Source organism: Amphibalanus amphitrite, unplaced genomic scaffold, assembly GCF_019059575.1.
Source record: "Amphibalanus amphitrite isolate SeventyFive unplaced genomic scaffold, NRLGWU_Aamphi_draft 000021F_arrow, whole genome shotgun sequence".
NCBI classification, from domain to species: domain Eukaryota; kingdom Metazoa; phylum Arthropoda; class Thecostraca; order Balanomorpha; family Balanidae; genus Amphibalanus; species Amphibalanus amphitrite.
Genome location: NW_024881517.1, coordinates 1,451,761 through 1,465,602, shown reverse-complemented (window position 1 = coordinate 1,465,602; position 13,842 = coordinate 1,451,761). Strand labels below are relative to the sequence as shown.

General features: G+C 54.6%; 1 long non-coding RNA gene across 2 annotated transcripts; it reads right to left on the bottom strand.

Annotated features, from left to right (window-relative positions):
- Positions 1-7,075: 7,075 nt before the first annotated feature.
- Positions 7,076-13,581, bottom strand: LOC122391060. 2 transcript variants are annotated; one of them, XR_006258268.1, is made up of 2 exons: positions 13,501-13,581; positions 7,076-8,389 (listed from the first exon to the last, which is right to left on the bottom strand). It is a non-coding gene; the product is annotated as an uncharacterized LOC122391060 (long non-coding RNA). The 2 variants fall into 2 exon arrangements; XR_006258269.1 differs by having other exon boundaries at positions 13,358-13,566.
- Between the last annotated feature and the right edge of the window lie 261 nt (positions 13,582-13,842).

Sequence of the window (13,842 nt, the reverse complement as noted above, 5' to 3'; positions counted from 1 at the left end):
TAGACTCTATTCAAGTATATTCAGAGCTCTGCATTACCTCACTTTTTCTGCCGTCAATGCCACTACAAATGTCTAGTCGGCGCACGTGCGCTTGTCGAGCGGGGACCACCAGTCGGGCGATTCAGAGCTGCCGCCCAATCAGAACGCCGCAATGCCGTGACGTCATTGGTCGCACACGACACGTTACGGAGATAGGGATGAGACAGCCCTGCATTCGATCTGCGCGCCCCAAGGCCCTAAAGCGCGCCCCTCTCTTGCTTTTCCTGCTCTAAGTAAATGTTCATCTATTTGGCAACATATTCGGATTCAGATTCATATTCGAAATAAATGGTCTGCGGACTACTCAGAATGACTCAAAAATGATTTTGACTATACAATTTGACCTTCCCAATTCAATGAGGGTAAAATCTAAGCGCGGCACGGTCAATTTGCAGAGCGACCTCAGGTCAAAGTTACATAGGTCATGTACTGCGGACTATTTAGATTGCTTCAAAAATCATTTTGACCTTTTAAATTTTAATTTTTAACATAACTTTTATTAAATTTAAGCGCGGCACGCCCCAACAGCAGTTTTTCGTAGACTTGAAATACAAGGTCGTTAGCATTTTTCAGTTAAGGGACTATCTCAAATTTCGTGAGAATAATTTTGGTTTTACAATTTTGCTTTTGATAGTCAGCAAAAATTAAACCTGAGCGCGGCACGACTCAAATATAGATATGTGTATAAAAATAATTACAAGTTTTAATTCAAACATGGCCGCCAGGCATCTTGACTGACGCGTTTGATTCGATCTCGGCGCGTAAACAAAAGACCATTAGGCAAAAATATAGCGTGTTATAGTGTATTAAATTGTGTTTTTAAGTGTTTTTATATACTTTGGTGAGGTCTGTGTATTAGATTGCATGCTCTGTTGATACGCTAGGGTGGTCCTTTGCATATTTTTTGCAAAGAAACATATTAAGCCTTGCCTAGTCAATCCTAAAGCCCTCATAACACCCTCTTCAAAAAATCTACTTTATCATGTAGGTACATACCTACCTGTGCAATGCAATATGAAGTCCTAATTTATCCCAATATAATGCCTACTGAGACTTAACACCTACCTCTGCTTTTTGGTATCTGCTGCAGTATAAATGGAGATGAACTTAGTCTAAGCCAACTGGCCATTGTCAATTAGAATCGGGGGCAGCTCGGACATATGCAGCATAGATGTAGAGCTGCTCTGTCTGCGTCATTCCCAGGTGATGTCAGCCGCCCACTCTGCTGGTATGCAGAGCCTAGGGCTGCTGAAGCATTTGAGCAATCTTGTTCCATATGCCCGCTGCTTAAAATGAGCCGCAACAGCTGATCCGATCCGTCTGAGTGTGCTCAACATTCTTCCCTCCTGTTATGTGTCCACTGTTCAGTGAAGAACTAGTGCATCGATCCCCAGCCGTAGCAGGTGGTGCTGGAGACTCAGCTGGAGCTGCTGGTGTTTCTGTAACTCTACCTTCCCCAGTGAGAAGCTGGTGCTGCTGATGTCTATAACTCCCCCTCCCTATTCAGGAGCTGGTGCTGCTGATGTCTGCCTCTGTCCACCACTGTCGGCCTCTGTCCGCCTCTGTCGGCCTCTGTCGACCACCTGTTGACCCCTGTTGACCATGTCCACCTCTGGCATCCCTTGTCGACCCTTTCTGACCTCTGTCGACCTCTTCTGTCGAACTTTGTTGACCCTGCCCTGCCCTGCCCTGCCCTGCCCTGGCTCCTGCCCTGCCCTGTCCTGGCTCCTGTCAGCTCCTGTCAGCTCTCCTCTCAGCTCCTGTCAGCTCTCCTGTCAGCTCCTGTCAGCTCCTGTCAGCTCTCCTGTCAGCTCCTGTCACCTCCTGTCAGCTCCTGTCAGCTCCTGTATAACTCCCCTTCCCTATTCAGGAGCTATTGCTGCTGATATCTGCCTCTGTCCGCCTCTGTCCGCCACTGTCGACCTCTGTCTGCCTCTGTAGACCTCTCTTGACCTCTGTCGACCTCTGTCGACCTCTGTCGACCTCTGTCGACCTCTGTCGACCTCTGTCGACCTCTGTCGACCCCTGTGGACACATGTCGACCCCTGTCGACCTCTGTCGACCCTGCCCTGCCCTGCCCTGCCCTGGCTCCTCCCTTGCCCTGCCCTGGCTCCTGTCAGCTCCTGTCAGCTCCTGTCAGCTCCTTGTCAACCTCCGTCGACCTCTGTCGACCTCTGTCAACCTCTGTCGACCTCTTCTTACGACCTCTTCTGTCGACCTCTTTTGTCGACCTCTGTCGACCTCTGTCGACCCTGCCCTACCCTGCCCTGCCTTGGCTCCTGCCCTGCCTTGGCTCCTGCCCTGCCCTGGCTCTTGCCCTGCCCTGCCCTGCCCTGGCTCCTGTCAGCTCCTGTCAGCTCCTTGTCGACCTCTGTCGACCTCTGTCGATAGGGGCGATGCCAGGTACCATCAACAGTGGGGAATGGAATGACTGACCGAGGTGACTTGAGGTACCGTAAACAGTGGGGCAGGGGCGACTCTTCTGTCCGACCTGACCGAAGTCTGTCCGACCTGGCAGAGGTATGTGGGACCTAACAAAGGTATGTGTGACCTGACAGTGGTATGTGAGAGCTTACATATATATGTGGAACCTGACAGACGTCTGACAACCCTGGCCGAGGTCTGTCAGGCACCTGACTGAGGTCTGTCAGACCTGACCACCAAGGTCTGTCCCACCTGCCAGACGTTTGCGGGACCTGACAAAGGTATGTGGGACCTGACAGAGGTATGTGGGACCCGACAGAGCTATGTGGCACCTGACAGAGGTATGTAAGACCTGTGAGAGGTCTGTAGGAGCTGACAGAGATATGTGGAACCTGACAGACGTCTGACAACCCTCCTATGTGGACCCTCCCTGTCTGCAGGAGCTGACAGAGATATATGGAACCTGACAGACGCCTGACAAACCTGGCCGAGGTCTGTCAGAGACCTGACTGAGGTCTCTCAGACCTGACTGAGGTCTGTCAGAGCTGACAGAGGTATGTAAGACGTATCTGAGGTCTGTAGGAGCTGACAGAGATATATGGAACCTGACAGACATCTGACTACCCTGGCCGTAGTCTGTCAGAGACTTGACTGAGATCTTTCAGATCTGACCGAGGTCTCTCAGACCTGACCGAGGTCTCTCAGACCTGACCGAGGTCTCTCCGACCTGACCGAGGTCTGTCAGACCTGACAGAGGTATTTGAGACCTGACAGAGGTCTGTAGGAGCTGACAGAGATATATGGAACCTGACAGACGTCTGACAACCCTGGCCGAGATCTGTCAGAGACCTGATTGAGGTCTGTCAGACCTGACCGAGGTCTCTCCGACCTGACCGAGGACTGTCAGACCAGACCGAGGTCTGTCAGACGTGACAGAGGCATGTGAGACCTGACAGAGGTCTGTAGGAGCTGACAGAGATATGTGGAACCTGACAGACGTCTGACAACCCTCCTATGTGGACCCTCCCTGTCTGTAGGAGCTGACAGAGATATATGGAACCTGACAGACGCCTGACAAACCTGGCCGAGGTCTGTCAGAGACCTGACTGAGGTCTTTCAGACGTGACTGAGGTCTGTCAGACCTGACAGAGGTATGTAAGACCTATCTGAGGTCTGTAGGAGCTGACAGAGATATATGAAACCTGACAGACATTTGACAACCCTGACCGTAGTCTGTCAGAGACCTGACTGAGATCTCTCAGACCTGACCGAGGTCTCTCAGACCTGACCGAGGTCTCTCCGACCTGACCGAGGTCTGTCAGACCTGACAGAGGTATGTAAGACCTGTGAGAGGTCTGTAGGAGCTGACAAAGATAAATGGAACCTGACAGACGTCTGACAACCCTGGCCGAGGTCTGTCAAAGACCTGACTGAAGTCTCTCAGACCTGACCGAGGTCTCTGAGACCTGACCGAGGTCTCTTCGACCTGACCGAGGTCTGTCAGACCTGACAGAGGTATGTAAGACCTGTCAGAGGTCTGTAGGAGCTGACAGAGATAAATGGAACCTGACAGACGTCTGACAACCCTGGCCGAGGTCTGTCAAAGACCTGACTGAAGTCTCTCAGACCTGACCGAGGTCTCTCCGACCTGACCGAGGTCTGCCAGACCTGACCGAGGTCTGTCAGACCTGACAGAGGTATGTGAGACCTGACAGAGGTCTGTAGGAGCTGACAGAGATATAGGTACCTATGGAACCTGACAGACGTCTGACAACCCTGGCCGAGGTCTGTCAGACCTGATTGAGGTCTGTCAGACCTGACCGAGGTCTCTCCGACCTGACCGAGGACTGTCAGACCAGACCGAGGTCTGTCAGACGTGACAGAGGCATGTGAGACCTGACAGAGGTCTGTAGGAGCTGACAGAGATATGTGGAACCTGACAGACGTCTGACAACCCTCCTATGTGGACCCTCCCTGTCTGTAGGAGCTGACAGAGATATATGGAACCTGACAGACGCCTGACAAACCTGGCCGAGGTCTGTCAGAGACCTGACTGAGGTCTCTCAGACCTGAGGTCTGTCAGACCTGACAGAGGTATGTGAGACCTGACAGAGGTCTGTAGGAGCTGACAGAGATATAGGTACCTATGGAACCTGACAGACGTCTGACAACCCTGGCCGAGGTCTGTCAGACCTGATTGAGGTCTGTCAGACCTGACCGAGGTCTCTCCGACCTGACCGAGGACTGTCAGACCAGACCGAGGTCTGTCAGACGTGACAGAGGCATGTGAGACCTGACAGAGGTCTGTAGGAGCTGACAGAGATATGTGGAACCTGACAGACGTCTGACAACCCTCCTATGTGGACCCTCCCTGTCTGTAGGAGCTGACAGAGATATATGGAACCTGACAGACGCCTGACAAACCTGGCCGAGGTCTGTCAGAGACCTGACTGAGGTCTCTCAGACCTGAGGTCTGTCAGACCTGACAGAGGTATGTAAGATCTATCTGAGGTCTGTAGGAGCTGACAGAGATATATGGAACCTGACAGACATCTGACAACCCTGACCGTAGTCTGTCAGAGACCTGACTGAGATCTCTCAGACCTGACCGAGGTCTCTCAGACCTGACCGAGGTCTCTCCGACATGACCGAGGTCTGTCAGACCTGACAGAGGTATGTAAGACCTGTCAGAGGTCTGTAGGAGCTGACAGAGATAAATGGAACCTGACAGACGTCTGACAACCCTGGCCGAGATCTGTCAAAGACCTGACTGAAGTCTCTCAGTCCTGACCGAGGTCTCTCCGACCTGACCGAGGTCTGTCAGATCTGACAGACGTCTGTCAGATCGGACAGAGGAATGTAAGACCTGTCAGAGGTCTGTAGGAGCTGACAGAGATAAATGGAACCTGACAGACGTCTAACAACCCTGGCCGAGGTCTGTCAAAGACCTGACTGAAGTCTCTCAGACCTGACCGAGGTCTCTCTGACCTGACCGAGGACTGTCAGACCAGACCGAGGTCTGTCAGACGTGACAGAGGTATGTGAGACCTGACAGAGGTCTGTAGGAGCTGACAGAGATATGTGGAACCTGACAGACGTCTGACAACCCTCATATGTGGACCCTCCCTGTCTGTAGGAGCTGACAGAGATATATGGAACCTGACAGACGCCTGACAAACCTGGCCGAGGTCTGTCAGAGACCTGACTGAGGTCTCTCAGACCTGACTGAGGTCTGTCAGACCTGACTGAGGTCTGTCAGACCTGACAGAGGTATGTGAGACCTGACAGAGGTCTTTAGGAGCTGACAGAGATATGTGGAACCTGACAGACTTCTGACAACCCTCCTATGTTGACCCTCCCTGTCTGTAGGAGCTGACAGAGATATATGGAAACTGACAGACGTCTGACAACCCTGGCCGAGGTCTGTCAAAGACCTGACTGAAGTCTCTCAGACCTGACCGAGGTCTCTCCGACCTGACCGAGGTCTGCCAGACCTGACAGAGGTATGTGAGACCTGACAGAGGTCTGTAGGAGCTGACAGAGATATGTGGAACCTGACAGACGTCTGACAACCCTGGCCGAGGTCTGCCAAAGACCTGACTGAGGTCTTTCAGACCTGACCGAGGTCTCTCCGACCTCAGTCTGACTGCCCCATGTTAACTGCCCCTGTTAACAGTTGACTGCCCCATGTTAACTGTTGACTACCCCTGCCCCACTGTTAACGGTACCTGGAGTCGTCTATTGCATTCCATTTCGCACTGTTAACGGTACCTGGAGTCCCCCCTGCCGCACTGTTTACGGTACCTGAAGTCGCCTCTGCCCTGCCCTGCCCTGTCCTCCTGTCAGCTCCTGTCAGCTCTCTAAGTCAGCTCTGCTCTGCTCGCTCTGCTCTGCCCCGCCTTGCTCTGCTCTGCTCGCTCTGCTCTGTCAGCTCTGCTGTACACTGCTCTGCTCTGTTAGCTCTGCTCTGTGTGCTCTGTCTTGTCTGTGTGTACATTATAAGCTGACCTTCCCGTGACCTCTCGCCGGCAGCACGCTGCATGGCTACGAGTCGGTTTCGTGCCTGTCGTTCGGCGGTTCGGCCGGTGTGCTGGTCTCCGGCTGTCTGGGCGGCGAGCTGCGTCTTTGGCGACCACATTCGGGACGCACCACACTGCTGGCCCTACAGCAGATGGCACACCGCCTGGGTGTTACCTGCTGCCATAATCTATTATCCATCAGCAAACCATATGTATGTTTTCTTTCTGAATAAAAATGTGCCTGGGCAAGTAAATCGGAACATCTTTCAATGGATCAGTGTTATTCGACGCAAAGCGTGATCACAATCCAACGGAAAAGGCTATCCCACTCTACACTGGGGCTCCACACGATTCCCACGCCTGCTAGGGGGAGGGCTACTGAACAGTGAACACCCCCCCCCCCATTCCAACTCAACTCCTGGACAACAACGGGTGTTGGGAGTATTAGAACGAGTATTAGAACGAAAGAGTGAGAAGCTGGTGCTGCTGATGTCTGTAACTCCCCCTCCCTATTCAGGAGCTGATGTCCTCCAACGGCGGAGTGGGTGGTGGCGCCGCAGGGTCGATGGAAGGGGACAAAAGAGCACGCGGCGTGTGACACCAGCATTCGACGTTTATTGCAACGACAATCAGCGAGGATTATTCGGAAGGTCAATCCTTGCTACACCGGCGACAATCAGACGCTATCTGTGATACGCCCACCCACACAATCTGCACTGCACACGCACCCAAACAAACACAGACATACACGAGGAGCGAACAGGACATTATCGATCGTCTAACGCAGGCCCGCGCGGAGTCGTTGACTTTACAATTACATTCATAACATCCATCCTAGCGCGCTATTCCACTGATGAGCCTGGCGTCGGCACTGGGCCGGTCCCTCGAGCCGGCGGCCTGGAAGTAGGTACCGAGTTTGTATCAGAAGGCCGGTTGCGGCCGGCGACTTTCCGAGCTGGCGCACTTCCGCGCCGTAATTTGATGCCTCTTACGTCCCTACACTCTACAGAGTACGCGCTGCACTGCAGCATCATAGGACAACGCCGTCGGCGGAATCAGCACGGGCCCCCAGCGGTACGCGCATGTCCGTCCCCAGCGGTAAATAAAGCCTCGGCTCCGCGCCGGAGCGGGTGGCCGGCCGGCTCTCGGTCAGCGAGGTATCGCATACGTGTCCCGCGGCCGTCTGAGTCCGCCGGCGGCCTCCATCACTGCGTCGCCGGGTCGATAGGGCACGCCGCCTTCCCCAGCGCGACCGCCGGCCGCACTGCCCGCCTGACGCGGCGCTAACGGATGTGTCCACCGAGAGCTGGTCGGACCGGCATGACGCTTCTTGGCGACCACGAGTGGCTTCCGCGCGCGCCAGCCGCCGGGGCACCACCATGGTGGGATGAGCCACCACCTTTGTTCCTTTGTCCTAGAGGAGTCCTCCGTCAGCCTCTGCGGCACACAGCTTGGCTGCCCTCCCGGTCCCGTCACGGCGGCTGTCGATCCGGCGACAAGACGTGACGTGACTGACGGTTGCAGTGACGTGACCGTGGTGTTGACGTGACGTCCACCGCGTCACACCGTTAGCAGGAGCAGCAGCGTTCTGGCTAAACCGTATCACAAATGGCTGCACCGGGCCGGACACACAGTGCGCCTGCCAAACCAATACAAAGACGGGCTCCGGCGCCGGGCCGGTCTCGGCGGGCCGTCCGTCTACGAGCTGGTCGACGGGGCCGAGTCAGGGGCCGGGGCCGGCTCGGCAGACGATGAGGACGGCCCGGCAGCCGAGGACGGGCCGGCGCCCTCCTCCGACTCGGCCTCCAGCAACTCCTCGTCCTTCTCCATCAGCTGTCGGGCCAGCTTCACCGCGTAGAACTCGTTGTAGTGCGACTTGCGCTTGGCCTCGAACTGGCGGTGCGCCGCTGTGGGGCAGACGGGGAGGGGGTGTTAGGTACAGGCAGACAGAGGAATGTAGGGGGTGCGTGGGTGTCAGATACAGACAGACAGGGGACGGTAGGGGTAGGGTGACTGGTAACGCGGGTCGCACCGTCATCCCGGCGGTCATGACTCACGGGCCCGTCATGCGGCAGCAGTTCGGCCGGTGCAGCCCGGCGCTCCCTGCTGATCGGTCCGAGGATGCCTTGTTGAGTTTGCCGGACCTGACAAAGATCTGTCGAGCCTGACCGAAGTCTGTCAGAGACCTGACTGAGGTCTTTCAGATCTGACCGAGGTCTCTCAGACCTGACCGAGGTCTCTCAGACCTGACCGAGGTATGTCAGACCTGACAGAGGTATGTGAGACCTGACAGAGGTCTGTAGGAGCTGACAGAGATATGTGGAACCTGACAGACGTCTGACAACCCTGGCCGAGGTCTGTCAAAGACCTGACTGAGGTCTTTCAGACCTGACCGAGGTCTCTCCGACCTGACCGAGGTCTGCCAGACCTGACAGAGGTATGTGGGACCTGACAGAGGTATGTAAGACCTGTCAGAGGTCTGTAGGAGCTGACAGAGATATATGGAACCTGACAGACGTCTGACAACCCTGGCCGAGATCTGTCGGAGACCTGATTGAGGTCTTTCAGATCTGACCGAGGTCTCTCAGACCTGACCGAGGTCTCTCCGACCTGACCGAGGTATGTGAGACCTGACAGAGGTCTGTAAGAGTTGACAGAGATATGTGGAACCTGACAGACGTCTGACAACCCTGGCCGAGGTCTGTCAAAGGCCTGACTGGGGTCTTTCAGATCTGACCGAGGTCTCTCAGACCTGACCGAGGTCTCTCCGACCTGACAGAGGTCTGTCAGATCTGACAGAGGTCTGCCAGACCTGACAGAGGTATGTGAGACCTGACCGAGGTCTCTCCGACCTGACCAAGGTATGTCAGACCTGACAGAGGTATGTGAGACCTGACAGAGGTCTGTAGGAGCTGACAGAGATATGTGGAACCTGACAGACGTCTGACAACCCTGGACGAGGTCTGTCAAAGAACTGACTGAGGTCTTTCAGACCTGACCGAGGTCTCTCCGACCTGACCGAGGTCTGCCAGACCTGACAGAGGTATGTGGGACCTGACAGAGGTATGTAAGACCTGTCAGAGGTCTGTAGGAGCTGACAGAGATATATGGAACCTGACAGACGTCTGACAACCCTGGCCGAGATCTGTCGGAGACCTGATTGAGGTCTTTCAGATCTGACCGAGGTCTCTCAGACCTGACCGAGGTCTCTCAGACCTGACCGAGGTCTCTCCGACCTGACCGAGGTATGTGAGACCTGACAGAGGTCTGTAAGAGCTGACAGAGATATGTGGAACCTGACAGACGTCTGACAACCCTGGCCGAGGTCTGTCAAAGGCCTGACTGGGGTCTTTCAGATCTGACCGAGGTCTCTCAGACCTGACCGAGGTCTCTCCGACCTGACAGAGGTCTGTCAGATCTGACAGAGGTCTGCCAGACCTGACAGAGGTATGTGAGACCTGACCGAGGTCTCTCCGACCTGACCAAGGTATGTCAGACCTGACAGAGGTATGTGAGACCTGACAGAGGTCTGTAGGAGCTGACAGAGATATGTGGAACCTGACAGACGTCTGACAACCCTGGACGAGGTCTGTCAAAGACCTGACTGAGGTCTTTCAGACCTGACCGAGGTCTCTCCGACCTGACCGAGGTCTGCCAGACCTGACAGAGGTATGTGGGACCTGACAGAGGTATGTAAGACCTGTCAGAGGTCTGTAGGAGCTGACAGAGATATAAGGAACCTGACAGACGTCTGACAACCCTGGCCGAGATCTGTCAGAGACCTGATTGAGGTCTTTCAAAACTGACCGAGGTCTCTCAGACCTGACCGAGGTCTCTCAGACCTGACCGAGGTCTCTCCGACCTGACCGAGGTATGTGAGACCTGACAGAGGTCTGTTAGAGCTGACAGAGATATGTGGAACCTGACAGACGTCTGACAACCCTGGCCGAGGTCTGTCAAAGACCTGACTGAGGTCTTTCAGATCTGACCGAGGTCCCTCAGACCCGACCGAGGGCTCTCCGACCTGACAGAGGTCTGCCAGACCTGACAGAGGTCTGCCAGACCTGACAGAGGTATGTGAGACCTGACAGAGGTCTGTAGGAGCTGACAGAGATATATGGAACCTGACAGACGTCTGACAACCCTGGCCGACGTCTGTCAGAGACCTGACTGAGGTCTTTCAGATCTGACCGAGGTCTCTCAGACCTGACCGAGGTCTCGCCGACCTGACCGAGGTCTGCCAGACCTGACAGAGGTATGTGAGACCTGACAGAGGTCTGTAGGAGCTGACAGAGATATGTGGAACCTGACAGACGTCTGACAACCCTGGCCGAGGTCTGTCAAAGATCTGACTGAGGTCTTTCAGACCTGACCGAGGTCTCTCCGACCTGACCGAGGTCTGCCAGACCTGACAGAGGTATGTAAGACCTGTCAGAGGTCTGTAGGAGCTGACAGAGATATAGGTATGGAACCTGACAGACGTCTGACAACCCTGGCCGAGGTCTGTCAGAGACCTGACTGAGGTCTTTCAGATCTGACCGAGGTCTCTCAGACCTGACCGAGGTCTCGCCGACCTGACCGAGGTCTGCCAGACCTGACAGAGGTATGTGAGACCTGACAGAGGTCTGTAGGAGCTGACAGAGATATGTGGAACCTGACAGACGTCTGACAACCCTGGCCGAGGTCTGTCAGAGACCTGACTGAGGTCTTTCAGATCTGACCGAGGTCTCTCTCAGTCTCACAGACGTCTGACAACCCTGGCCGAGGTCTGTCAGACACCTGACTGAGGTCTCTCAGACCTGAATGAGGCCTGTCAGACCTGACCAAGGTCTGCCCGACCTGCCAGACGTGTGCGAGACCTGACAGAGGTATGTGGGACATGACAGAGGTCTGTTAGACCTGTCAGAGGTCAGATGACTTCCGTGAGGTCTCTGACAGACCTCGGCCAGGTTTGTCAGACGTCTGTCAGGTTCCACATATCTCTGTCAGCTCCTATAGACCTCTGACAGGTCTTACATACCTCTGTCAGGTCCCACATACCTCTGTCAGGTCACACATACCTTTGTTAGGTCCCACATACCTCTGCCAGGTCGGACAGACTTCGGTCAGGTCGGACAGAGTCGCCCCTGCCCCACTGTTTACGGTACCTCGAGTCACCTCGGTCAGTCATTCCATTCCCCACTGTTGATGGTACCTGGCATCGCCCCTGTCGATAGAGGTCGACAGAGGTTGACAAGGAGCTGACAGGAGCTGACAGGGGCCAGGGCAGGGCAGGGCAGGAGCCAGGGCATGGCAGGGCAGGAGCCAAGGCAGGGCAGGGCAGGGTCGACAGAGGTCGACAGAGGTCGATAAAAGAGGTCGACAGAAGAAGAGGTCGACAGAGGTTGACAGAGGTCGACAGAGGTTGACAGAGGTCGACAGAGGTCGACAGAGGTTGACAAGGAACTGACAGGAGCCAGGGCAGGGCAGGGCAGGGTCGACAGAGGTCGACAGGGGTCGACATGTGTCCACAGGGGTCGACAGAGGTCTACAGAGGCGGACAGAGGTCGACAGTGGCGGACAGAGGTGGACAGAGGCAGATATCAGCAGCACCAGCTCCTGAATAGGGAAGGGGAGTTATACAGGAGCTGACAGGAGCTGACAGGAGGTGACAGGAGCTGACAGGAGAGCTGACAGGAGCCAGGACAGGGCAGGGCAGGAGCCAGGGCAGGGTAGGACAGGGTTGACAGAGGTTGACAAAGGTCGACAAGGAGCTGACAGGAGCTGACAGGAGCTGACAGGAGCAAGGACAGGGCAAGGCAGGGCAGGGTCGACAGAGGTCGACAAGGAGCTGACAGGAGCTGACAGGAGCTGGCAGGGGCCAGGGCAGGGCAGGAGCCAGGGCAGGGCAGGAGCCAGGCCAGGGCAGGAGCCAGGGCAGGGCAGGAGACAGGGCAGGGCAGGAGCCAGGGCAGGGCAGGTTCGACAGAGGTTAACAGAGGTCAACAAAAGAGGTGGACAGAAGAGGTTGTAAGAAGAAGTCGACAGAGGTTGACAGAGGTCAACAAGGAGCTGACAGGAGCCAGGGCAGGGCAGGAGCCAGGGCAGGAGCCAGGGCAGGGCAGGGCAGGGCAGGGTTGACAGCGGTTAACAAGGAGCTGACAGGAGCTGACACGAGCCAGGGCAGGGCAGGGCAGGGTCAACAAAGGTCGACAGAAGAGGTCGACAGAGGTCAGAAAGGGTCGACAAGGGATGACAGAGGTGGACATGGTCAACAGGGGTCGACAGAGGCCGACAGAAGCGGACAGAGGCCGACAGAAGCGGACAGAGGCCGCCAGTGGCGGACAGAGGCAGACATCAGCAGCACCAGCTCCTGAATAGGGAGGGGGAGTTATAGACATCAGCAGCACCAGCTTCTCACTGGGGAAGGGGGAGTTACAGAAACACCAGCAGCTCCAGCTGAGTCTCCAGCACCACCTGCTACGGCTGGGGATCGATGCACTAGTTCCTCACTGAACAGTGGACACATAACGGGAGGGAAGAATGTTGAGCACACTCAGACGGATCGGATCAGCTGTTGCGGCTCATTTTAAGCAGCGGGCATATGGAACAAGATTGCTCAAATGCTTCAGCAGCCCTAGGCTCTGCATACCAGCAGAGTGGGCGGCTGACATCACCTGGGAATGACGCAGACAGAGCAGCTCTACATCTATGCTGCATATGTCCGAGCTGCCCCCGATTCTAATTGACGATGGCCAGTTGGCTTAGACTAAGTTCATCTCCATTTATACTGCAGCAGATACCAAAAAGCAGAGGTAGGTGTTAAGTCTCAGTAGGCATTATATTGGGATAAATTAGGACTTCATATTGCATTGCACAGGTAGGCATGTACCTACATGATAAAGTAGATTTTTTGAAGAGGGTGTTATGAGGGCTTTAGGATTGACTAGGCAAGGCTTAATATGTTTCTTTGCAAAAAATATGCAAAGGACCACCCTAGCGTATCAACAGAGCATGCAATCTAATACACAGACCACACCAAAGTATATAAAAACACTTAAAAACACAATTTAATACACTATAACACGCTATATTTTTGCCTAATGGTCTTTTGTTTACGCGCCGAGATCGAATCAAACGCGTCAGTCAAGATGCCTGGCGGCCATGTTTGAATTAAAACTTGTAATTGTTTTTATACACATATCTATATTTGAGTCGTGCCGCGCTCAGGTTTAATTTTTGCTGACTATCAAAAGCAAAATTGTAAAACCAAAATTATTCTCACGAAATTTGAGATAGTCCCTTACCTGAAAAATGCTAACGACCTTGTATTTCAAGTCTACGAAAAACTGCTGTTGGGGCGTGCCGCGCTTAAATTTAA